This window comes from Pleurodeles waltl, chromosome 10 (assembly GCF_031143425.1).
Source record: "Pleurodeles waltl isolate 20211129_DDA chromosome 10, aPleWal1.hap1.20221129, whole genome shotgun sequence".
NCBI lineage: Eukaryota > Metazoa > Chordata > Amphibia > Caudata > Salamandridae > Pleurodeles > Pleurodeles waltl.
In genome coordinates, this window is record NC_090449.1 from 407,095,406 (window position 1) to 407,121,185 (window position 25,780).

Here is a 25,780-nt window from a genome sequence, read left to right on the forward strand (position 1 = left end):
GGTAGGTTTCACTAGGTGCCGGCTGAGCTAAAGGCCAAAATCTAGAGGTAGGCACTTCGCAAAAAACACCTCTGTTTTTTTCCAAAATTTAGGATGTGTCCACGTTGCGCTTTGGGGTGTTTCCTGTCGCCGGCGCTAGGCCTACCCACGCAAGTGAGGTATCATTTTTATCGGGAGACTTGGGGGAACGCTGGGTGGAAGAAAAGTTGTAGCTCCTCTCAGATTCCAGAACTTTCTGCCACAGAAATGTGAGGAACATGTGTTTTTTTAGCCAAATTTTGAGGTTTGCAAAGGATTCTGGGTAACAGAACCTGGTCCGAGCCCCGCAAGTCACCCCTCTTTGGATTCCCCTAGGTCTCTAGTTTTCAGAAATGCACAGGTTTGGTAGGTTTCACTAGGTGCCGGCTGAGCTAAAGGCCAAAATCTACAGGTAGGCACTTTGCAAAAAACACCTCTGTTTTTTTCCAAAATTTAGGATGTGTCCACGTTGCGCTTTGGGGTGTTTCCTGTCGCCAGCGCTAGGCCTACCCACGCAAGTGAGGTATCATTTTTATCGGGAGACTTGGGGGAACGCTGGGTGGAAGGAAATTTGTAGCTCCTCTCAGATTCCAGAACTTTCTGCCACAGAAATGTGAGGAACATGTGTTTTTTTTGCCAAATTTTGAGGTTTGCAAAGGATTCTTGGTAACAGAACCTGGTCCGAGCCCCGCAAGTCACCCCTCCTTGGATTCCTCTAGGTCTCTAGTTTTCAGAAATGCACAGGTTTGGTAGGTTTCCCTAGGTGCCGGCTGAGCAAGAGGCCAAAATCTACAGGTAGGCACTTCGCAAAAAACACCTCTGTTTTCTCCCAAAATTTAGGATGTGTCCACGTTGCGCTTTGGGGTGTTTCCTGTCGCCGGCGCTAGGCCTACCCACGCAGGTGAGGTATCATTTTTATCGGGAGACTTGGGGGAACGCTGGGTGGAAGGAAATTTGTAGCTCCTCTCAGATTCCAGAACTTTCTGCCACAGAAATGTGAGGAACATGTGTTTCTTTAGCCAAATTTTGCGGTTTGCAAAGGATTCTGGGTAACAGAACCTGGTCCGAGCCCCGCAAGTCACCCCTCCTTGGATTCCCCTAGGTCTCTAGTTTTCAGAAATGCACAGGTTTGGTAGGTTTCCCTAGGTGCCGGCTGAGCTAGAGGCCAAAATCTACAGGTAGGCACTTCGCAAAAAACACCTCTGTTTTCTCCCAAAATTTAGGATGTGTCCACGTTGCGCTTTGGGGTGTTTCCTGTCGCCGGCGCTAGGCCTACCCACGCAAGTGAGGTATCATTTTTATCGGGAGACTTGGGGGAACGCTGGGTGGAAGGAAATTTGTAGCTCCTCTCAGATTCCAGAACTTTCTGCCACAGAAATGTGAGGAACATGTGTTTTTTTAGCCAAATTTTGAGGTTTGCAAAGGATTCTGGGTAACAGAACCTGGTCCGAGCCCCGCAAGTCACCCCTCCTTGGATTCCCCTAGGTCTCTAGTTTTCAGAAATGCACAGGTTTGGTAGGTTTCCCTAGGTGCCGGCTGAGCAAGAGGCCAAAATCTACAGGTAGGCACTTCGCAAAAAACACCTCTGTTTTCTCCCAAAATTGAGGATGTGTCCACGTTGCGCTTTGGGGTGTTTCCTGTCGCCGGCGCTAGGCCTACCCACGCAAGTGAGGTATCATTTTTATCGGGAGACTTGGGGGAACGCTGGGTGGAAGGAAATTTGTAGCTCCTCTCAGATTCCAGAACTTTCTGCCACAGAAATGTGAGGAACATGTGTTTTTTTAGCCAAATTTTGAGGTTTGCAAAGGATTCTGGGTAACAGAACCTGGTCCGAGCCCCGCAAGTCACCCCTCCTTGGATTCCCCTAGGTCTCTAGTTTTCAGAAATGCACAGGTTTGGTAGGTTTCCGTAGGTGCCGGCTGAGCTAGAGTCCAAAATCTACAGGTAGGCACTTTGCAAAAAACACTTCTGTTTTTTTCCAAAATTTAGGATGTGTCCACGTTGCGCTTTGGGGTGTTTCCTGTCGCCGGCGCTAGGCCTACCCACGCAAGTGAGGTATCATTTTTATCGGGAGACTTGGGGGAACGCTGGGTGGAAGAGAATTTGTAGCTCCTCTCAGATTCCAGAACTTTCTGCCACAGAAATGTGAGGAACATGTGTTTTTTTAGCCAAATTTTGAGGTTTGCAAAGGATTCTGGGTAACAGAACCTGGTCCGAGCCCCGCAAGTCACCCCTCTTTGGATTCCCCTAGGTCTCTAGTTTTCAGAAATGCACAGGTTTGGTAGGTTTCACTAGGTGCCGGCTGAGCTAAAGGCCAAAATCTACAGGTAGGCACTTTGCAAAAAACACCTCTGTTTTTTTCCCAAATTTAGGATGTGTCCACGTTGCGCTTTGGGGTGTTTCCTGTCGCCAGCGCTAGGCCTACCCACGCAAGTGAGGTATCATTTTTATCGGGAGACTTGGGGGAACGCTGGGTGGAAGGAAATTTGTAGCTCCTCTCAGATTCCAGAACATTCTGCCACAGAAATGTGAGGAACATGTGTTTTTTTTGCCAAATTTTGAGGTTTGCAAAGGATTCTTGGTAACAGAACCTGGTCCGAGCCCCGCAAGTCACCCCTCCTTGGATTCCTCTAGGTCTCTAGTTTTCAGAAATGCACAGGTTTGGTAGGTTTCCCTAGGTGCCGGCTGAGCTAGAGGCCAAAATCTACAGGTAGGCACTTCGCAAAAAACACCTCTGTTTTCTCCCAAAATTTAGGATGTGTCCACATTGCGCTTTGGGGTGTTTCCTGTCGCCGGCGCTAGGCCTACCCACGCAAGTGAGGTATCATTTTTATCGGGAGACTTGGGGGAACGCTGGGTGGAAGGAAATTTGTAGCTCCTCTCAGATTCCAGAACTTTCTGCCACAAAAATGTGAGGAACATGTGTTTTTTTAGCCAAATTTTGAGGTTTGCAAAGGATTCTGGGTAACAGAACCTGGTCCGAGCCCCGCAAGTCACCCCTCCTTGGATTCCCCTAGGTCTCTAGTTTTCAGAAATGCACAGGTTTGGTAGGTTTCCCTAGGTGCCGGCTGAGCTAGAGGCCAAAATCTACAGGTAGGCACTTCGCAAAAAACACCTCTGTTTTTTTCAAAAATTTAGGATGTGTCCACGTTGCGCTTTGGGGTGTTTCCTGTCGCCGGCGCTTGGCCTACCCACGCAAGTGAGGTATCATTTTTATCGGGAGACTTGGGGGAACGCTGGGTGGAAGGAAATTTGTAGCTCCTCTCAGATTCCAGAACTTTCTGCCACAGAAATGAGAGGAACATGTGTTTTTTTAGCCAAATTGTGAGGTTTGCAAAGGATTCTGGGTAACAGAACCTGGTCCGAGCCCCGCAAGTCACCCCTCCTTGGATTCCCCTAGGTCTTTAGTTTTCAGAAATGCACAGGTTTGGTAGGTTTCCCTAGGTGCCGGCTGAGCAAGAGGCCAAAATCTACAGGTAGGCACTTCGCAAAAAACACCTCTGTTTTCTCCCAAAATTTAGGATGTGTCCACGTTGCGCTTTGGGGTGTTTCCTGTCGCCGGCGCTAGGCCTACCCACGCAAGTGAGGTATCATTTTTATCGGGAGACTTGGGGGAACGCTGGGTGGAAGGAAATTTGTAGCTCCTCTCAGATTCCAGAACTTTCTGCCACCGAAATGTGAGGAACATGTGTTTTTTTAGCCAAATTTTGAGGTTTGCAAAGGATTCTGGGTAACAGAACCTGGTCCGAGCCCCGCAAGTCATCCCTCCTTGGATTCCCCTAGGTCTCTAGTTGTCAGAAATGCAGAGGTTTGGTAGGTTTCCCTAGGTGCCGGCTGAGCAAGAGGCCAAAATCTACAGGTAGGCACTTCGCAAAAAACACCTCTGTTTTCTCCCAAAATTTAGGATGTGTCCACGTTGCGCTTTGGGGTGTTTCCTGTCGCCGACGCTAGGCCTACCCACGCAGGTGAGGTATCATTTTTATCGGGAGACTTGGGGGAACGCTGGGTGGAAGGAAATTTGTAGCTCCTCTCAGATTCCAGAACATTCTGCCACAGAAATGTGAGGAACATGTGTTTTTTTTGCCAAATTTTGAGGTTTGCAAAGGATTCTTGGTAACAGAACCTGGTCCGAGCCCCGCAAGTCACCCCTCCTTGGATTCCTCTAGGTCTCTAGTTTTCAGAAATGCACAGGTTTGGTAGGTTTCCCTAGGTGCCGGCTGAGCTAGAGGCCAAAATCTACAGGTAGGCACTTCGCAAAAAACACCTCTGTTTTCTCCCAAAATTTAGGATGTGTCCACGTTGAGCTTTGGGGTGTTTCCTGTCGCCGGCGCTAGGCCTACCCACGCAAGTGAGGTATCATTTTTATCGGGAGACTTGGGGGAACGCTGGGTGGAAGGAAATTTGTAGCTCCTCTCAGATTCCAGAACTTTCTGCCACAAAAATGTGAGGAACATGTGTTTTTTTTAGCCAAATTTTGAGGTTTGCAAAGGATTCTGGGTAACAGAACCTGGTCCGACCCCCCCAAAAGTCACCCCTCCTTGGATTCCCCTAGGTCTCTAGTTTTCAGAAATGCACAGGTTTGGTAGGTTTCCCTAGGTGCCGGCTGAGCTAGAGGCCAAAATCTACAGGTAGGCACTTCGCAAAAAACACCTCTGTTTTCTCCCAAAATTTAGGATGTGTCCACGTTGCGCTTTGGGGTGTTTCCTGTCGCCGGCGCTAGGCCTACCCACGCAAGTGAGGTATCATTTTTATCGGGAGACTTGGGGGAACGCTGGGTGGAAGGAAATTTGTAGCTCCTCTCAGATTCCAGAACTTTCTGCCACAGAAATGTGAGGAACATGTGTTTTTTTAGCCAAATTTTGAGGTTTGCAAAGGATTCTGGGTAACAGAACCTGGTCCGAGCCCCGCAAGTCACCCCTCCTTGGATTCCCCTAGGTCTCTAGTTTTCAGAAATGCACAGGTTTGGTAGGTTTCCCTAGGTGCCGGCTGAGCAACAGGCCAAAATCTACAGGTAGGCACTTTGCAAAAAACACCTCTGTTTTCTCCCAAAATTGAGGATGTGTCCACGTTGCGCTTTGGGGTGTTTCCTGTCGCCGGCGCTAGGCCTACCCACGCAAGTGAGGTATCATTTTTATCGGGAGACTTGGGGGAACGCTGGGTGGAAGGAAATTTGTAGCTCCTCTCAGATTCCAGAACTTTCTGCCACAGAAATGTGAGGAACATGTGTTTTTTTAGCCAAATTTTGAGGTTTGCAAAGGATTCTGGGTAACAGAACCTGGTCCGAGCCCCGCAAGTCACCCCTCCTTGGATTCCCCTAGGTCTCTAGTTTTCAGAAATGCACAGGTTTGGTAGGATTCCCTAGGTGCCGGCTGAGCTAGAGGCCAAAATCTACAGGTAGGCACTTCGCAAAAAACACCTCTGTTTTTTTCCAAAATTTAGGATGTGTCCACGTTGCGCTTTGGGGTGTTTCCTGTCGCCGGCGCTAGGCCTACCCACGCAAGTGAGGTATCATTTTTATCGGGAGACTTGGGGGAACGCTGGGTGGAAGGAAATTTGTAGCTCCTCTCAGATTCCAGAACTTTCTGCCACAGAAATGTGAGGAACATGTGTTTTTTTTGCCAAATTTTGAGGTTTGCAAAGGATTCTTGGTAACAGAACCTGGTCCGAGCCCCGCAAGTCACCCCTCCTTGGATTCCCCTAGATCTCTAGTTTTCAGAAATGTACAGGTTTGGTAGGTTTCCCTAGGTGCCGGCTGAGCAAGAGGCCAAAATCTACAGGTAGGCACTTCGCAAAAAACACCTCTGTTTTCTCCCAAAATTTAGGATGTGTCCACGTTGCGCTTTGGGGTGTTTCCTGTCGCCGGCGCTAGGCCTACCCACGCAGGTGAGGTATCATTTTTATCGGGAGACTTGGGGGAACGCTGGGTGGAAGGAAATTTGTAGCTCCTCTCAGATTCCAGAACTTTCTGCCACAGAAATGTGAGGAACATGTGTTTTTTTAGCCAAATTTTGAGGTTTGCAAAGGATTCTGGGTAACAGAACCTGGTCCGAGCCCCGCAAGTCACCCCTCCTTGGATTCCCCTAGGTCTCTAGTTTTCAGAAATGCACAGGTTTGGTAGGTTTCCCTAGGTGCCGGCTGAGCTAGAGGCCAAAATCTACAGGAAGGCACTTCGCAAAAAACACCTCTGTTTTCTCCCAAAATTTAGGATGTGTCCACGTTGCGCTTTGGGGTGTTTCCTGTCGCCGACGCTAGGCCTACCCACGCAAGTGAGGTATCATTTTTATCGGGAGACTTGGGGGAACGCTGGGTGGAAGGAAATTTGTAGCTCCTCTCAGATTCCAGAACTTTCTGCCACAGAAATGTGAGGAACATGTGTTTTTTTAGCCAAATTTTGAGGTTTGCAAAGGATTCTGGGTAACAGAACCTGGTCCGAGCCCCGCAAGTCACCCCTCCTTGGATTCCCCTAGGTCTCTAGTTTTCAGAAATGCACAGGTTTGGTAGGTTTCCCTAGGTGCCGGCTGAGCAACAGGCCAAAATCTACAGGTAGGCACTTCGCAAAAAACACCTCTGTTTTCTCCCAAAATTGAGGATGTGTCCACGTTGCGCTTTGGGGTGTTTCCTGTCGCCGGCGCTAGGCCTACCCACGCAAGTGAGGTATCATTTTTATCGGGAGACTTGGGGGAACGCTGGGTGGAAGGAAATTTGTAGCTCCTCTCAGATTCCAGAACTTTCTGCCACAGAAATGTGAGGAACATGTGTTTTTTTAGCCAAATTTTGAGGTTTGCAAAGGATTCTGGGTAACAGAACCTGGTCCGAGCCCCGCAAGTCACCCCTCCTTGGATTCCCCTAGGTCTCTAGTTTTCAGAAATGCACAGGTTTGGTAGGTTTCCCTAGGTGCCGGCTGAGCTAGAGGCCAAAATCTACAGGTAGGCACTTCGCAAAAAACACCTCTGTTTTCTCCCAAAATTTAGGATGTGTCCACGTTGCGCTTTGGGGTGTTTCCTGTCGCCGGCGCTAGGCCTACCCACGCAAGTGAGGTATCATTTTTATCGGGAGACTTGGGGGAACGCTGGGTGGAAGGAAATTTGTAGCTCCTCTCAGATTCCAGAACTTTCTGCCACAGAAATGTGAGGAACATGTGTTTTTTTAGCCAAATTTTGAGGTTTGCAAAGGATTCTGGGTAACAGAACCTGGTCCGAGCCCCGAAAGTCACCCCTCCTTGGATTCCCCTAGGTCTCTAGTTTTCAGAAATGCACAGGTTTGGTAGGTTTCCCTAGGTGCCGGCTGAGCAACAGGCCAAAATCTACAGGTAGGCACTTTGCAAAAAACACCTCTGTTTTCTCCCAAAATTGAGGATGTGTCCACGTTGCGCTTTGGGGTGTTTCCTGTCGCCGGCGCTAGGCCTACCCACGCAAGTGAGGTATCATTTTTATCGGGAGACTTGGGGGAACGCTGGGTGGAAGGAAATTTGTAGCTCCTCTCAGATTCCAGAACTTTCTGCCACAGAAATGTGAGGAACATGTGTTTTTTTAGCCAAATTTTGAGGTTTGCAAAGGATTCTGGGTAACAGAACCTGGTCCGAGCCCCGCAAGTCACCCCTCCTTGGATTCCCCTAGGTCTCTAGTTTTCAGAAATGCACAGGTTTGGTAGGTTTCCCTAGGTGCCGGCTGAGCTAGAGGCCAAAATCTACAGGTAGGCACTTCGCAAAAAACACCTCTGTTTTCTCCCAAAATTTAGGATGTGTCCACGTTGCGCTTTGGGGTGTTTCCTGTCGCCGGCGCTAGGCCTACCCACGCAAGTGAGGTATCATTTTTATCGGGAGACTTGGGGGAACGCTGGGTGGAAGGAAATTTGTAGCTCCTCTCAGATTCCAGAACTTTCTGCCACAGAAATGTGAGGAACATGTGTTTTTTTAGCCAAATTTTGAGGTTTGCAAAGGATTCTGGGTAACAGAACCTGGTCCGAGCCCCGCAAGTCACCCCTCCTTGGATTCCCCTAGGTCTCTAGTTTTCAGAAATGCACAGGTTTGGTAGGTTTCCCTAGGTGCCGGCTGAGCAACAGGCCAAAATCTACAGGTAGGCACTTTGCAAAAAACACCTCTGTTTTCTCCCAAAATTGAGGATGTGTCCACGTTGCGCTTTGGGGTGTTTCCTGTCGCCGGCGCTAGGCCTACCCACGCAAGTGAGGTATCATTTTTATCGGGAGACTTGGGGGAACGCTGGGTGGAAGGAAATTTGTAGCTCCTCTCAGATTCCAGAACTTTCTGCCACAGAAATGTGAGGAACATGTGTTTTTTTAGCCAAATTTTGAGGTTTGCAAAGGATTCTGGGTAACAGAACCTGGTCCGAGCCCCGCAAGTCACCCCTCCTTGGATTCCCCTAGGTCTCTAGTTTTCAGAAATGCACAGGTTTGGTAGGATTCCCTAGGTGCCGGCTGAGCTAGAGGCCAAAATCTACAGGTAGGCACTTCGCAAAAAACACCTCTGTTTTTTTCCAAAATTTAGGATGTGTCCACGTTGCGCTTTGGGGTGTTTCCTGTCGCCGGCGCTAGGCCTACCCACGCAAGTGAGGTATCATTTTTATCGGGAGACTTGGGGGAACGCTGGGTGGAAGGAAATTTGTAGCTCCTCTCAGATTCCAGAACTTTCTGCCACAGAAATGTGAGGAACATGTGTTTTTTTTGCCAAATTTTGAGGTTTGCAAAGGATTCTTGGTAACAGAACCTGGTCCGAGCCCCGCAAGTCACCCCTCCTTGGATTCCCCTAGATCTCTAGTTTTCAGAAATGTACAGGTTTGGTAGGTTTCCCTAGGTGCCGGCTGAGCAAGAGGCCAAAATCTACAGGTAGGCACTTCGCAAAAAACACCTCTGTTTTCTCCCAAAATTTAGGATGTGTCCACGTTGCGCTTTGGGGTGTTTCCTGTCGCCGGCGCTAGGCCTACCCACGCAGGTGAGGTATCATTTTTATCGGGAGACTTGGGGGAACGCTGGGTGGAAGGAAATTTGTAGCTCCTCTCAGATTCCAGAACTTTCTGCCACAGAAATGTGAGGAACATGTGTTTTTTTAGCCAAATTTTGAGGTTTGCAAAGGATTCTGGGTAACAGAACCTGGTCCGAGCCCCGCAAGTCACCCCTCCTTGGATTCCCCTAGGTCTCTAGTTTTCAGAAATGCACAGGTTTGGTAGGTTTCCCTAGGTGCCGGCTGAGCTAGAGGCCAAAATCTACAGGAAGGCACTTCGCAAAAAACACCTCTGTTTTCTCCCAAAATTTAGGATGTGTCCACGTTGCGCTTTGGGGTGTTTCCTGTCGCCGACGCTAGGCCTACCCACGCAAGTGAGGTATCATTTTTATCGGGAGACTTGGGGGAACGCTGGGTGGAAGGAAATTTGTAGCTCCTCTCAGATTCCAGAACTTTCTGCCACAGAAATGTGAGGAACATGTGTTTTTTTAGCCAAATTTTGAGGTTTGCAAAGGATTCTGGGTAACAGAACCTGGTCCGAGCCCCGCAAGTCACCCCTCCTTGGATTCCCCTAGGTCTCTAGTTTTCAGAAATGCACAGGTTTGGTAGGTTTCCCTAGGTGCCGGCTGAGCAACAGGCCAAAATCTACAGGTAGGCACTTCGCAAAAAACACCTCTGTTTTCTCCCAAAATTGAGGATGTGTCCACGTTGCGCTTTGGGGTGTTTCCTGTCGCCGGCGCTAGGCCTACCCACGCAAGTGAGGTATCATTTTTATCGGGAGACTTGGGGGAACGCTGGGTGGAAGGAAATTTGTAGCTCCTCTCAGATTCCAGAACTTTCTGCCACAGAAATGTGAGGAACATGTGTTTTTTTAGCCAAATTTTGAGGTTTGCAAAGGATTCTGGGTAACAGAACCTGGTCCGAGCCCCGCAAGTCACCCCTCCTTGGATTCCCCTAGGTCTCTAGTTTTCAGAAATGCACAGGTTTGGTAGGATTCCCTAGGTGCCGGCTGAGCTAGAGGCCAAAATCTACAGGTAGGCACTTCGCAAAAAACACCTCTGTTTTTTTCCAAAATGTAGGATGTGTCCACGTTGCGCTTTGGGGTGTTTCCTGTCGCCGGCGCTAGGCCTACCCACGCAAGTGAGGTATCATTTTTATCGGGAGACTTGGGGGAACGCTGGGTGGAAGAAAAGTTGTAGCTCCTCTCAGATTCCAGAACTTTCTGCCACAGAAATGTGAGGAACATGTGTTTTTTTAGCCAAATTTTGAGGTTTGCAAAGGATTCTGGGTAACAGAACCTGGTCCGAGCCCCGCAAGTCACCCCTCTTTGGATTCCCCTAGGTCTCTAGTTTTCAGAAATGCACAGGTTTGGTAGGTTTCACTAGGTGCCGGCTGAGCTAAAGGCCAAAATCTACAGGTAGGCACTTTGCAAAAAACACCTCTGTTTTTTTCCAAAATTTAGGATGTGTCCACGTTGCGCTTTGGGGTGTTTCCTGTCGCCAGCGCTAGGCCTACCCACGCAAGTGAGGTATCATTTTTATCGGGAGACTTGGGGGAACGCTGGGTGGAAGGAAATTTGTAGCTCCTCTCAGATTCCAGAACTTTCTGCCACAGAAATGTGAGGAACATGTGTTTTTTTTGCCAAATTTTGAGGTTTGCAAAGGATTCTTGGTAACAGAACCTGGTCCGAGCCCCGCAAGTCACCCCTCCTTGGATTCCTCTAGGTCTCTAGTTTTCAGAAATGCACAGGTTTGGCAGGTTTCCCTAGGTGCCGGCTGAGCAAGAGGCCAAAATCTACAGGTAGGCACTTCGCAAAAAACACCTCTGTTTTCTCCCAAAATTTAGGATGTGTCCACGTTGCGCTTTGGGGTGTTTCCTGTCGCCGGCGCTAGGCCTACCCACGCAGGTGAGGTATCATTTTTATCGGGAGACTTGGGGGAACGCTGGGTGGAAGGAAATTTGTAGCTCCTCTCAGATTCCAGAACTTTCTGCCACAGAAATGTGAGGAACATGTGTTTTTTTTGCCAAATTTTGAGGTTTGCAAAGGATTCTTGGTAACAGAACCTGGTCCGAGCCCCGCAAGTCACCCCTCCTTGGATTCCCCTAGATCTCTAGTTTTCAGAAATGTACAGGTTTGGTAGGTTTCCCTAGGTGCCGGCTGAGCAAGAGGCCAAAATCTACAGGTAGGCACTTCGCAAAAAACACCTCTGTTTTCTCCCAAAATTTAGGATGTGTCCACGTTGCGCTTTGGGGTGTTTCCTGTCGCCGGCGCTAGGCCTACCCACGCAGGTGAGGTATCATTTTTATCGGGAGACTTGGGGGAACGCTGGGTGGAAGGAAATTTGTAGCTCCTCTCAGATTCCAGAACTTTCTGCCACAGAAATGTGAGGAACATGTGTTTTTTTAGCCAAATTTTGAGGTTTGCAAAGGATTCTGGGTAACAGAACCTGGTCCGAGCCCCGCAAGTCACCCCTCCTTGGATTCCCCTAGGTCTCTAGTTTTCAGAAATGCACAGGTTTGGTAGGTTTCCCTAGGTGCCGGCTGAGCTAGAGGCCAAAATCTACAGGAAGGCACTTCGCAAAAAACACCTCTGTTTTCTCCCAAAATTTAGGATGTGTCCACGTTGCGCTTTGGGGTGTTTCCTGTCGCCGACGCTAGGCCTACCCACGCAAGTGAGGTATCATTTTTATCGGGAGACTTGGGGGAACGCTGGGTGGAAGGAAATTTGTAGCTCCTCTCAGATTCCAGAACTTTCTGCCACAGAAATGTGAGGAACATGTGTTTTTTTAGCCAAATTTTGAGGTTTGCAAAGGATTCTGGGTAACAGAACCTGGTCCGAGCCCCGCAAGTCACCCCTCCTTGGATTCCCCTAGGTCTCTAGTTTTCAGAAATGCACAGGTTTGGTAGGTTTCCCTAGGTGCCGGCTGAGCAACAGGCCAAAATCTACAGGTAGGCACTTCGCAAAAAACACCTCTGTTTTCTCCCAAAATTGAGGATGTGTCCACGTTGCGCTTTGGGGTGTTTCCTGTCGCCGGCGCTAGGCCTACCCACGCAAGTGAGGTATCATTTTTATCGGGAGACTTGGGGGAACGCTGGGTGGAAGGAAATTTGTAGCTCCTCTCAGATTCCAGAACTTTCTGCCACAGAAATGTGAGGAACATGTGTTTTTTTAGCCAAATTTTGAGGTTTGCAAAGGATTCTGGGTAACAGAACCTGGTCCGAGCCCCGCAAGTCACCCCTCCTTGGATTCCCCTAGGTCTCTAGTTTTCAGAAATGCACAGGTTTGGTAGGATTCCCTAGGTGCCGGCTGAGCTAGAGGCCAAAATCTACAGGTAGGCACTTCGCAAAAAACACCTCTGTTTTTTTCCAAAATGTAGGATGTGTCCACGTTGCGCTTTGGGGTGTTTCCTGTCGCCGGCGCTAGGCCTACCCACGCAAGTGAGGTATCATTTTTATCGGGAGACTTGGGGGAACGCTGGGTGGAAGAAAAGTTGTAGCTCCTCTCAGATTCCAGAACTTTCTGCCACAGAAATGTGAGGAACATGTGTTTTTTTAGCCAAATTTTGAGGTTTGCAAAGGATTCTGGGTAACAGAACCTGGTCCGAGCCCCGCAAGTCACCCCTCTTTGGATTCCCCTAGGTCTCTAGTTTTCAGAAATGCACAGGTTTGGTAGGTTTCACTAGGTGCCGGCTGAGCTAAAGGCCAAAATCTACAGGTAGGCACTTTGCAAAAAACACCTCTGTTTTTTTCCAAAATTTAGGATGTGTCCACGTTGCGCTTTGGGGTGTTTCCTGTCGCCAGCGCTAGGCCTACCCACGCAAGTGAGGTATCATTTTTATCGGGAGACTTGGGGGAACGCTGGGTGGAAGGAAATTTGTAGCTCCTCTCAGATTCCAGAACTTTCTGCCACAGAAATGTGAGGAACATGTGTTTTTTTTGCCAAATTTTGAGGTTTGCAAAGGATTCTTGGTAACAGAACCTGGTCCGAGCCCCGCAAGTCACCCCTCCTTGGATTCCTCTAGGTCTCTAGTTTTCAGAAATGCACAGGTTTGGCAGGTTTCCCTAGGTGCCGGCTGAGCAAGAGGCCAAAATCTACAGGTAGGCACTTCGCAAAAAACACCTCTGTTTTCTCCCAAAATTTAGGATGTGTCCACGTTGCGCTTTGGGGTGTTTCCTGTCGCCGGCGCTAGGCCTACCCACGCAGGTGAGGTATCATTTTTATCGGGAGACTTGGGGGAACGCTGGGTGGAAGGAAATTTGTAGCTCCTCTCAGATTCCAGAACTTTCTGCCACAGAAATGTGAGGAACATGTGTTTTTTTAGCCAAATTTTGAGGTTTGCAAAGGATTCTGGGTAACAGAACCTGGTCCGAGCCCTGCAAGTCACCCCTCCTTGGATTCCCCTAGGTCTCTAGTTTTCAGAAATGCACAGGTTTGGTAGGTTTCCCTAGGTGCCGGCTGAGCTAGAGGCCAAAATCTACAGGTAGGCACTTCGCAAAAAACACCTCTGTTTTCTCCCAAAATTTAGGATGTGTCCACGTTGCGCTTTGGGGTGTTTCCTGTCGCCGGCGCTAGGCCTACCCACGCAAGTGAGGTATCATTTTTATCGGGAGACTTGGGGGAACGCTGGGTGGAAGGAAATTTGTAGCTCCTCTCAGATTCCAGAACTTTCTGCCACAGAAATGTGAGGAACATGTGTTTTTTTAGCCAAATTTTGAGGTTTGCAAAGGATTCTGGGTAACAGAACCTGGTCCGAGCCCCGCAAGTCACCCCTCCTTGGATTCCCCTAGGTCTCTAGTTTTCAGAAATGCACAGGTTTGGTAGGTTTCCCTAGGTGCCGGCTGAGCAAGAGGCCAAAATCTACAGGTAGGCACTTCGCAAAAAACACCTCTGTTTTCTCCCAAAATTGAGGATGTGTCCACGTTGCGCTTTGGGGTGTTTCCTGTCGCCGGCGCTAGGCCTACCCACGCAAGTGAGGAATCATTTTTATCGGGAGACTTGGGGGAACGCTGGGTGGAAGGAAATTTGTAGCTCCTCTCAGATTCCAGAACTTTCTGCCACAGAAATGTGAGGAACATGTGTTTTTTTAGCCAAATTTTGAGGTTTGCAAAGGATTCTGGGTAACAGAACCTGGTCCGAGCCCCGCAAGTCACCCCTCCTTGGATTCCCCTAGGTCTCTAGTTTTCAGAAATGCACAGGTTTGGTAGGATTCCCTAGGTGCCGGCTGAGCTAGAGGCCAAAATCTACAGGTAGGCACTTCGCAAAAAACACCTCTGTTTTTTTCCAAAATTTAGGATGTGTCCACGTTGCGCTTTGGGGTGTTTCCTGTCGCCGGCGCTAGGCCTACCCACGCAAGTGAGGTATCATTTTTATCGGGAGACTTGGGGGAACGCTGGGTGGAAGGAAATTTGTAGCTCCTCTCAGATTCCAGAACTTTCTGCCACAGAAATGTGAGGAACATGTGTTTTTTTAGCCAAATTTTGAGGTTTGCAAAGAATTCTGGGTAACAGAACCTGGTCCGAGCCCCGCAAGTCACCCCTCCTTGGATTCCCCTAGGTCTCTAGTTTTCAGAAATGCACAGGTTAGGTAGGTTTCCGTAGGTGCCGGCTGAGCTAGAGGCCAAAATCTACAGGTAGGCACTTTGCAAAAAACACTTCTGTTTTTTTCCAAAATTTAGGATGTGTCCACGTTGCGCTTTGGGGTGTTTCCTGTCGCCGGCGCTAGGCCTACCCACACAAGTGAGGTATCATTTTTATCGGGAGACTTGGGGGAACGCTGGGTGGAAGAAAATTTGTAGCTCCTCTCAGATTCCAGAACTTTCTGCCACAGAAATGTGAGGAACATGTGTTTTTTTAGCCAAATTTTGAGGTTTGCAAAGGATTCTGGGTAACAGAACCTGGTCCGAGCCCCGCAAGTCACCCCTCTTTGGATTCCCCTAGGTCTCTAGTTTTCAGAAATGCACAGGTTTGGTAGGTTTCACTAGGTGCCGGCTGAGCTAAAGGCCAAAATCTACAGGTAGGCACTTTGCAAAAAACACCTCTGTTTTTTTCCAAAATTTAGGATGTGTCCACGTTGCGCTTTGGGGTGTTTCCTGTCGCCAGCGCTAGGCCTACCCACGCAAGTGAGGTATCATTTTTATCGGGAGACTTGGGGGAACGCTGGGTGGAAGGAAATTTGTAGCTCCTCTCAGATTCCAGAACATTCTGCCACAGAAATGTGAGGAACATGTGTTTTTTTTGCCAAATTTTGAGGTTTGCAAAGGATTCTTGGTAACAGAACCTGGTCCGAGCCCCGCAAGTCACCCCTCCTTGGATTCCTCTAGGTCTCTAGTTTTCAGAAATGCACAGGTTTGGTAGGTTTCCCTAGGTGCCGGCTGAGCTAGAGGCCAAAATCTACAGGTAGGCACTTCGCAAAAAACACCTCTGTTTTCTCCCAAAATTTAGGATGTGTCCACGTTGCGCTTTGGGGTGTTTCCTGTCGCCGGCGCTAGGCCTACCCACGCAAGTGAGGTATCATTTTTATCGGGAGACTTGGGGGAACGCTGGGTGGAAGGAAATTTGTAGCTCCTCTCAGATTCCAGAACTTTCTGCCACAAAAATGTGAGGAACATGTGTTTTTTTTGCCAAATTTTGAGGTTTGCAAAGGATTCTGGGTAACAGAACCTGGTCCGAGCCCCGCAAGTCACCCCTCCTTGGATTCCCCTAGGTCTCTAGTTTTCAGAAATGCACTGGTTTGGTAGGTTTCCCTAGGTGCCGGCTGAGCTAGAGGCCAAAATCTACAGGTAGGCACTTCGCAAAAAACACCTCTGTTTTTTTCCAAAATTTAGGATGTGTCCACGTTGCGCTTTGGGGTGTTTCCTGTCGCCGGCGCTAGGCCTACCCACGCAAGTGAGGTATCATTTTTATCGGGAGACTTGGGGGAACGCTGGGTGGAAGGAAATTTGTAGCTCCTCTCAGATTCCAGAACTTTCTGCCACAGAAATGAGAGGAACATGTGTTTTTTTAGCCAAATTTTGAGGTTTGCAAAGGATTCTGGGTAACAGAACCTGGTCCGAGCCCCGCAAGTCACCCCTCCTTGGATTCCCCTAGGTCTCTAGTTTTCAGAAATGCACAGGTTTGGTAGGTTTCCCTAGGTGCCGGCTGAGCTAGAGGCCAAAATCTACAGGTAGGCACTTCGCAAAAAACACCTCTGTTTTTTTCCAAAATTTAGGATGTGTCCACGTTGCGCTTTGGGGTGTTTCCTGTCGCGGGCGCTAGGACTACCCACACAAGTGAGGTATCATTTTTATCGGGAGACTTTGGGGAACGCTGGTTGGAAGGAAATTTGTGGCTCCTCTCAGATTCCAGAACTTGCTGTCACCGAAATGTGAGGAAATTTGTTTTTTTAGCCAAATTTTGAGGTTTGCAAAGGATTCTGGGTAACAGAACCTGGTCCGAGCCCCGCAAGTCACCCCTCCTTGGATTCCCCTAGGTCTCTAGTTTTCAAAAATGCACAGGTTTGGTAGGTTTCCCTAGGTGCCGGCTGAGCAAGAGGCCAAAATCTACAGGTAGGCACTTCGCAAAAAACACCTCTGTTTTCTCCCAAAATTAAGGATGTGTCCACGTTGCGCTTTGGGGTGTTTCCTGTCGCCGGCGCTAGGCCTACCCACGCAAGTGAGGTATCATTTTTATCGGGAGACTTGGGGGAACGCTGGGTGGAAGGAAATTTGTAGCTCCTCTCAGATTCCAGAACTTTCTGCCACAGAAATGTGAGGAACATGTGTTTTTTTAGCCAAATTATGAGGTTTGCAAAGGATTCTGGGTAACAGAACCTGGTCCGAGCCCCGCAAGTCACCCCTCCTTGGATTCCCCTAGGTCTCTAGTTTTCAGAAATGCACAGGTTTGGTAGGATTCCCTAGGTGCCGGCTGAGCTAGAGGCCAAAATCTACAGGTAGGCACTTCAGAAAAAACACCTCTGGTTTTTTCCAAAATTTAGGATGTGTCCACGTTGCGCTTTGGGGTGTTTCCTGTCGCCGGCGCTAGGCCTACCCACGCAAGTGAGGTATCATTTTTATCGGGAGACTTGGGGGAACGCTGGGTGGAAGGAAATTTGTAGCTCCTCTCAGATTCCAGAACTTTCTGCCACAGAAATGTGAGGAACATGTGTTTTTTTAGCCAAATTTTGAGGTTTGCAAAGGATTCTGGGTAACAGAACCTGGTCCGAGCCCCGCAAGTCACCCCTCCTTGGATTCCCCTAGGTCTCTAGTTTTCAGAAATGCACAGGTTAGGTAGGTTTCCGTAGGTGCCGGCTGAGCTAGAGGCCAAAATCTACAGGTAGGCACTTTGCAAAAAACACTTCTGTTTTTTTCCAAAATTTAGGATGTGTCCACGTTGCGCTTTGGGGTGTTTCCTGTCGCCGGCGCTAGGCCTACCCACACAAGTGAGGTATCATTTTTATCGGGAGACTTGGGGGAACGCTGGGTGGAAGAAAATTTGTAGCTCCTCTCAGATTCCAGAACTTTCTGCCACAGAAATGTGAGGAACATGTGTTTTTTTAGCCAAATTTTGAGGTTTGCAAAGGATTCTGGGTAACAGAACCTGGTCCGAGCCCCGCAAGTCACCCCTCCTTGGATTCCCCTAGGTCTCTAGTTTTCAGAAATGCACAGGTTTGGTAGGTTTCCCTAGGTGCCGGCTGAGCTAGAGGCCAAAATCTACAGGTAGGCACTTCGCAAAAAACACCTCTGTTTTTTTCCAAAATTTAGGATGTGTCCACGTTGCGCTTTGGGGTGTTTCCTGTCGCGGGCGCTAGGACTACCCACACAAGTGAGGTATCATTTTTATCGGGAGACTTTGGGGAACGCTGGTTGGAAGGAAATTTGTGGCTCCTCTCAGATTCCAGAACTTGCTGTCACCGAAATGTGAGGAAATTTGTTTTTTTAGCCAAATTTTGAGGTTTGCAAAGGATTCTGGGTAACAGAACCTGGTCCGAGCCCCGCAAGTCACCCCTCCTTGGATTCCCCTAGGTCTCTAGTTTTCAGAAATGCACAGGTTTGGTAGGTTTCCCTAGGTGCCGGCTGAGCAAGAGGCCAAAATCTACAGGTAGGCACTTCGCAAAAAACACCTCTGTTTTCTCCCAAAATTGAGGATGTGTCCACGTTGCGCTTTGGGGTGTTTCCTGTCGCCGGCGCTAGGCCTACCCACGCAAGTGAGGTATCATTTTTATCGGGAGACTTGGGGGAACGCTGGGTGGAAGGAAATTTGTAGCTCCTCTCAGATTCCAGAACTTTCTGCCACAGAAATGTGAGGAACATGTGTTTTTTTAGCCAAATTATGAGGTTTGCAAAGGATTCTGGGTAACAGAACCTGGTCCGAGCCCCGCAAGTCACCCCTCCTTGGATTCCCCTAGGTCTCTAGTTTTCAGAAATGAACAGGTTTGGTAGGATTCCCTAGGTGCCGGCTGAGCTAGAGGCCAAAATCTACAGGTAGGCACTTCGCAAAAAACACCTCTGTTTTTTTCCAAAATTTAGGATGTGTCCACGTTGCGCTTTGGGGTGTTTCCTGTCGCCGGCGCTAGGCCTACCCACGCAAGTGAGGTATCATTTTTATCGGGAGACTTGGGGGAACGCTGGGTGGAAGGAAATTTGTAGCTCCTCTCAGATTCCAGAACTTTCTGCCACAGAAATGTGAGGAACATGTGTTTTTTTAGCCAAATTTTGAGGTTTGCAAAGGATTCTGGGTAACAGAACCTGGTCCGAGCCCCGCAAGTCACCCCTCCTTGGATTCCCCTAGGTCTCTAGTTTTCAGAAATGCACAGGTTAGGTAGGTTTCCGTAGGTGCCGGCTGAGCTAGAGGCCAAAATCTACAGGTAGGCACTTTGCAAAAAACACTTCTGTTTTTTTCCAAAATTTAGGATGTGTCCACGTTGCGCTTTGGGGTGTTTCCTGTCGCCGGCGCTAGGCCTACCCACACAAGTGAGGTATCATTTTTATCGGGAGACTTGGGGGAACGCTGGGTGGAAGAAAATTTGTAGCTCCTCTCAGATTCCAGAACTTTCTGCCACAGAAATGTGAGGAACATGTGTTTTTTTAGCCAAATTTTGAGGTTTGCAAAGGATTCTGGGTAACAGAACCTGGTCCGAGCCCCGCAAGTCACCCCTCTTTGGATTCCCCTAGGTCTCTAGTTTTCAGAAATGCACAGGTTTGGTAGGTTTCACTAGGTGCCGGCTGAGCTAAAGGCCAAAATCTACAGGTAGGCACTTTGCAAAAAACACCTCTGTTTTTTTCCAAAATTTAGGATGTGTCCACGTTGCGCTTTGGGGTGTTTCCTGTCGCCAGCGCTAGGCCTACCCACGCAAGTGAGGTATCATTTTTATCGGGAGACTTGGGGGAACGCTGGGTGGAAGGAAATTTGTAGCTCCTCTCAGATTCCAGAACTTTCTGCCACAGAAATGTGAGGAACATGTGTTTTTTTTGCCAAATTTTGAGGTTTGCAAAGGATTCTTGGTAACAGAACCTGGTCCGAGCCCCGCAAGTCACCCCTCCTTGGATTCCCCTAGATCTCTAGTTTTCAGAAATGCACAGGTTTGGTAGGTTTCCCTAGGTGCCGGCTGAGCAAGAGGCCAAAATCTACAGGTAGGCACTTCGCAAAAAACACCTCTGTTTTCTCCCAAAATTTAGGATGTGTCCACGTTGCGCTTTGGGGTGTTTCCTGTCGCCGGCGCTAGGCCTACCCACGCAGGTGAGGTATCATTTTTATCGGGAGACTTGGGGGAACGCTGGGTGGAAGGAAATTTGTAGCTCCTCTCAGATTCCAGAACTTTCTGCCACAGAAATGTGAGGAACATGTGTTTTTTTAGCCACATTTTGAGGTTTGCAAAGGATTCTGGGTAACAGAACCTGGTCCGAGCCCCGCAAGTCACCCCTCCTTGGATTCCCCTAGGTCTCTAGTTTTCAGAAATGCACAGGTTTGGTAGGTTTCCCTAGGTGCCGGCTGAGCTAGAGGCCAAAATCTACAGGAAGGCACTTCGCAAAAAACACCTCTGTTTTCTCCCAAAATTTAGGATGTGTCCACGTTGCGCTTTGGGGTGTTTCCTGTCGCCGACGCTAGGCCTACCCATGCAAGTGAGGTATCATTTTTATCGGGAGACTTGGGGGAACGCTGGGTGGAAGGAAATTTGTAGCTCCTCTCAGATTCCAGAACTTTCTGCCACAGAAATGTGAGGAACATGTGTTTTTTTAGCCAAATTTTGAGGTTTGCAAAGGATTCTGGGTAACAGAACCTGGTCCGAGCCCCGCAAGTCACCCCTCCTTGGATTCCCCTAGGTCTCTAGTTTTCAGAAATGCACAGGTTAGGTAGGTTTCCGTAGGTGCCGGCTGAGCTAGAGGCCAAAATCTACAGGTAGGCACTTTGCAAAAAACACTTCTGTTTTTTTCCAAAATTTAGGATGTGTCCACGTTGCGCTTTGGGGTGTTTCCTGTCGCCGGCGCTAGGCCTACCCACACAAGTGAGGTATCATTTTTATCGGGAGACTTGGGGGAACGCTGGGTGGAAGAAAATTTGTAGCTCCTCTCAGATTCCAGAACTTTCTGCCACAGAAATGTGAGGAACATGTGTTTTTTTAGCCAAATTTTGAGGTTTGCAAAGGATTCTGGGTAACAGAACCTGGTCCGAGCCCCGCAAGTCACCCCTCCTTGGATTCCCCTAGGTCTCTAGTTTTCAGAAATGCACAGGTTTGGTAGGTTTCCCTAGGTGCCGGCTGAGCTAGAGGCCAAAATCTACAGGTAGGCACTTCGCAAAAAACACCTCTGTTTTTTTCCAAAATTTAGGATGTGTCCACGTTGCGCTTTGGGGTGTTTCCTGTCGCGGGCGCTAGGACTACCCACACAAGTGAGGTATCATTTTTATCGGGAGACTTTGGGGAACGCTGGTTGGAAGGAAATTTGTGGCTCCTCTCAGATTCCAGAACTTGCTGTCACCGAAATGTGAGGAAATTTGTTTTTTTAGCCAAATTTTGAGGTTTGCAAAGGATTCTGGGTAACAGAACCTGGTCCGAGCCCCGCAAGTCACCCCTCCTTGGATTCCCCTAGGTCTCTAGTTTTCAGAAATGCACAGGTTTGGTAGGTTTCCCTAGGTGCCGGCTGAGCAAGAGGCCAAAATCTACAGGTAGGCACTTCGCAAAAAACACCTCTGTTTTCTCCCAAAATTGAGGATGTGTCCACGTTGCGCTTTGGGGTGTTTCCTGTCGCCGGCGCTAGGCCTACCCACGCAAGTGAGGTATCATTTTTATCGGGAGACTTGGGGGAACGCTGGGTGGAAGGAAATTTGTAGCTCCTCTCAGATTCCAGAACTTTCTGCCACAGAAATGTGAGGAACATGTGTTTTTTTAGCCAAATTATGAGGTTTGCAAAGGATTCTGGGTAACAGAACCTGGTCCGAGCCCCGCAAGTCACCCCTCCTTGGATTCCCCTAGGTCTCTAGTTTTCAGAAATGAACAGGTTTGGTAGGATTCCCTAGGTGCCGGCTGAGCTAGAGGCCAAAATCTACAGGTAGGCACTTCGCAAAAAACACCTCTGTTTTTTTCCAAAATTTAGGATGTGTCCACGTTGCGCTTTGGGGTGTTTCCTGTCGCCGGCGCTAGGCCTACCCACGCAAGTGAGGTATCATTTTTATCGGGAGACTTGGGGGAACGCTGGGTGGAAGGAAATTTGTAGCTCCTCTCAGATTCCAGAACTTTCTGCCACAGAAATGTGAGGAACATGTGTTTTTTTAGCCAAATTTTGAGGTTTGCAAAGGATTCTGGGTAACAGAACCTGGTCCGAGCCCCGCAAGTCACCCCTCCTTGGATTCCCCTAGGTCTCTAGTTTTCAGAAATGCACAGGTTAGGTAGGTTTCCGTAGGTGCCGGCTGAGCTAGAGGCCAAAATCTACAGGTAGGCACTTTGCAAAAAACACTTCTGTTTTTTTCCAAAATTTAGGATGTGTCCACGTTGCACTTTGGGGTGTTTCCTGTCGCCGGCGCTAGGCCTACCCACACAAGTGAGGTATCATTTTTATCGGGAGACTTGGGGGAACGCTGGGTGGAAGAAAATTTGTAGCTCCTCTCAGATTCCAGAACTTTCTGCCACAGAAATGTGAGGAACATGTGTTTTTTTAGCCAAATTTTGAGGTTTGCAAAGGATTCTGGGTAACAGAACCTGGTCCGAGCCCCGCAAGTCACCCCTCTTTGGATTCCCCTAGGTCTCTAGTTTTCAGAAATGCACAGGTTTGGTAGGTTTCACTAGGTGCCGGCTGAGCTAAAGGCCAAAATCTACAGGTAGGCACTTTGCAAAAAACACCTCTGTTTTTTTCCAAAATTTAGGATGTGTCCACGTTGCGCTTTGGGGTGTTTCCTGTCGCCAGCGCTAGGCCTACCCACGCAAGTGAGGTATCATTTTTATCGGGAGACTTGGGGGAACGCTGGGTGGAAGGAAATTTGTAGCTCCTCTCAGATTCCAGAACATTCTGCCACAGAAATGTGAGGAACATGTGTTTTTTTTGCCAAATTTTGAGGTTTGTAAAGGATTCTTGGTAACAGAACCTGGTCCGAGCCCCGCAAGTCACCCCTCCTTGGATTCCTCTAGGTCTCTAGTTTTCAGAAATGCACAGGTTTGGTAGGTTTCCCTAGGTGCCGGCTGAGCTAGAGGCCAAAATCTACAGGTAGGCACTTCGCAAAAAACACCTCTGTTTTCTCCCAAAATTTAGGATGTGTCCACGTTGCGCTTTGGGGTGTTTCCTGTCGCCGGCGCTAGGCCTACCCACGCAAGTGAGGTATCATTTTTATCGGGAGACTTGGGGGAACGCTGGGTGGAAGGAAATTTGTAGCTCCTCTCAGATTCCAGAACTTTCTGCCACAAAAATGTGAGGAACATGTGTTTTTTTAGCCAAATTTTGAGGTTTGCAAAGGATTCTGGGTAACAGAACCTGGTCCGAGCCCCGCAAGTCACCCCTCCTTGGATTCCCCTAGGTCTCTAGTTTTCAGAAATGCACTGGTTTGGTAGGTTTCCCTAGGTGCCGGCTGAGCTAGAGGCCAAAATCTACAGGTAGGCACTTCGCAAAAAACACCTCTGTTTTTTTCCAAAATTTAGGATGTGTCCACGTTGCGCTTTGGGGTGTTTCCTGTCGCCGGCGCTAGGCCTACCCACGCAAGTAAGGTATCATTTTTATCGGGAGACTTGGGGGAACGCTGGGTGGAAGGAAATTTGTAGCTCCTCTCAGATTCCAGAACTTTCTGCCACAGAAATGAGAGGAACATGTGTTTTTTTAGCCAAATTTTGAGGTTTGCAAAGGATTCTGGGTAACAGAACCTGGTCCGAGCCCCGCAAGTCACCCCTCCTTGGATTCCCCTAGGTCTCTAGTTTTCAGAAATGCACAGGTTTGGTAGGTTTCCCTAGGTGCCGGCTGAGCTAGAGGCCAAAATCTACAGGTAGGCACTTCACAAAAAACACCTCTGTTTTTTTCCAAAATTTAGGATGTGTCCACGTTGCGCTTTGGGGTGTTTCCTGTCGCTGGCGCTAGGCCTACCCACGCAAGTGAGGTATCATTTTTATCGGGAAACTTGGGGGAACGCTGGGTGGAAGGAAATTTGTAGCTCCTCTCAGATTCCAGAACTTTCTGCCACAGAAATGTGAGGAACATGTGTTTTTTTAGCCAAATTTTGAGGTTTGCAAAGGATTCTGGGTAACAGAACCTGGTCCGAGCCCCGCAAGTCACCCCTCCTTGGATTCCCCTAGGTCTCTAGTTTTCAGAAATGCACAGGTTTGGTAGGTTTCCCTAGGTGCCGGCTGAGCTAGAGGCCAAAATCTACAGGTAGGCACTTCGCAAAAAACACCTCTGTTTTTTTCCAAAATTTAGGATGTGTCCACGTTGCGCTTTGGAGTGTTCCCTGTCGCCAGCGCTAGGCCTACCCACGCAAGTGAGGTATCATTTTTATCGGGAGACTTGGGGGAACGCTGGGTGGAAGGAAATTTGTAGCTCCTCTCAGATTCCAGAACTTTCTGCCACAAAAATGTGAGGGGCATGTGTTTTTTTAGCCAAATTTTGAGGTTTGCAAAGGATGCTGGGTAACAGAACCTGGTCCGAGTCCCGCAAGTCACCCCTCCTTGGATTTCCCTAGGTCTCTAGTTTTCAGAAATGCACAGGTTTGGTAGGTTTCCCTAGGTGCCGGCTGAGCTAGAGGCCAAAATCTACAGGTAGGCACTTCGCAAAAAACACCTCTGTTTTTTTCCAAAATTTAGGATGTGTCCACGTTGCGCTTTGGTGTGTTTCCTGTCGCCGGCGCTAGGCCTACCCACGCAAGTGAAGTATCATTTTTATCGGGAGACTTGGGGGAACGCTGGGTGGAAGGAAATTTGTAGCTCCTCTCAGATTCCAGAACTTTCTGCCACAGAAATGTGAGGAACATGTGTTTTTTTAGCCAAATTTTGAGGTTTGCAAAGGATTCTGGGTAACAGAACCTGGTCCGAGCCCCACAAGTCACCCCTCCTTGGATTCCCCTAGGTCTCTAGTTTTCAGAAATGCACAGGTTTGGTAGGTTTCCCTAGGTGCCGGCTGAGCTAGAGGCCAAAATCTACAGGTAGGCACTTCGCAAAAAACACCTCTGTTTTTTTCAAAAATTTAGGATGTGTCCACGTTGCGCTTTGGGGTGTTTCCTGTCGCCGGCGCTAGGCCTACCCATGCAAGTGAGGTATCATTTTTATCAGGAGACTTGGGGGAACGCTGGGTGGAAGGAAATTTGTAGCTCCTCTCAGATTCCAGAACTTTCTGCCACAGAAATGTGAGGAACATGTGTTTTTTTAGCCAAATTTTGAGGTTTGCAAAGGATTCTGGGTAACAGAACCTGGTCCGAGCCCCGCAAGTCACCCCTCCTTGGATTCCCCTAGGTCTCTAGTTTTCAGAAATGCACAGGTTTGGTAGGTTTCCGTAGGTGCCGGCTGAGCTAGAGGCCAAAATCTACAGGTAGGCACTTTGCAAAAAACACCTCTGTTTTTTTCCAAAATTTAGGATGTGTCCACGTTGCGCTTTGGGGGGTTTCCTGTCGCCGGCGCTAGGCCTACCCACGCAAGTGAGGTATCATTTTTATCGGGAGACTTGGGGGAACGCTGGGTGGAAGAAAATTTGTAGCTCCTCTCAGATTCCAGAACTTTCTGCCACAGAAATGTGAGGAACATGTGTTTTTTTAGCCAAATTTTGAGGTTTGCAAAGGATTCTGGGTAACAGAACCTGGTCCGAGCCCCACAAGTCACCCCTCCTTGGATTCCCCTAGGTCTCTAGTTTTCAGAAATGTACAGGTTTGGTAGGTTTCCCTAGGTGCCGGCTGAGCTAAAGGCCAAAATCTACAGGTAGGCACTTTGCAAAAAACACCTCTGTTTTTTTCCAAAATTTAGGATGTGTCCACGTTGCGCTTTGGGGTGTTTCCTGTCGCCAGCGCTAGGCCTACCCACGCAAGTGAGGTATCATTTTTATCGGGAGACTTGGGGGAACGCTGGGTGGAAGGAAATTTGTAGCTCCTCTCAGATTCCAGAACATTCTGCCACAGAAATGTGAGGAACATGTGTTTTTTTTGCCAAATTTTGAGGTTTGCAAAGGATTCTTGGTAACAGAACCTGGTCCGAGCCCCGCAAGTCACCCCTCCTTGGATTCCTCTAGGTCTCTAGTTTTCAGAAATGCACAGGTTTGGTAGGTTTCCCTAGGTGCCGGCTGAGCTAGAGGCCAAAATCTACAGGTAGGCACTTCGCAAAAAACACCTCTGTTTTCTCTCAAAATTTAGGATGTGTCCACGTTGCGCTTTGGGGTG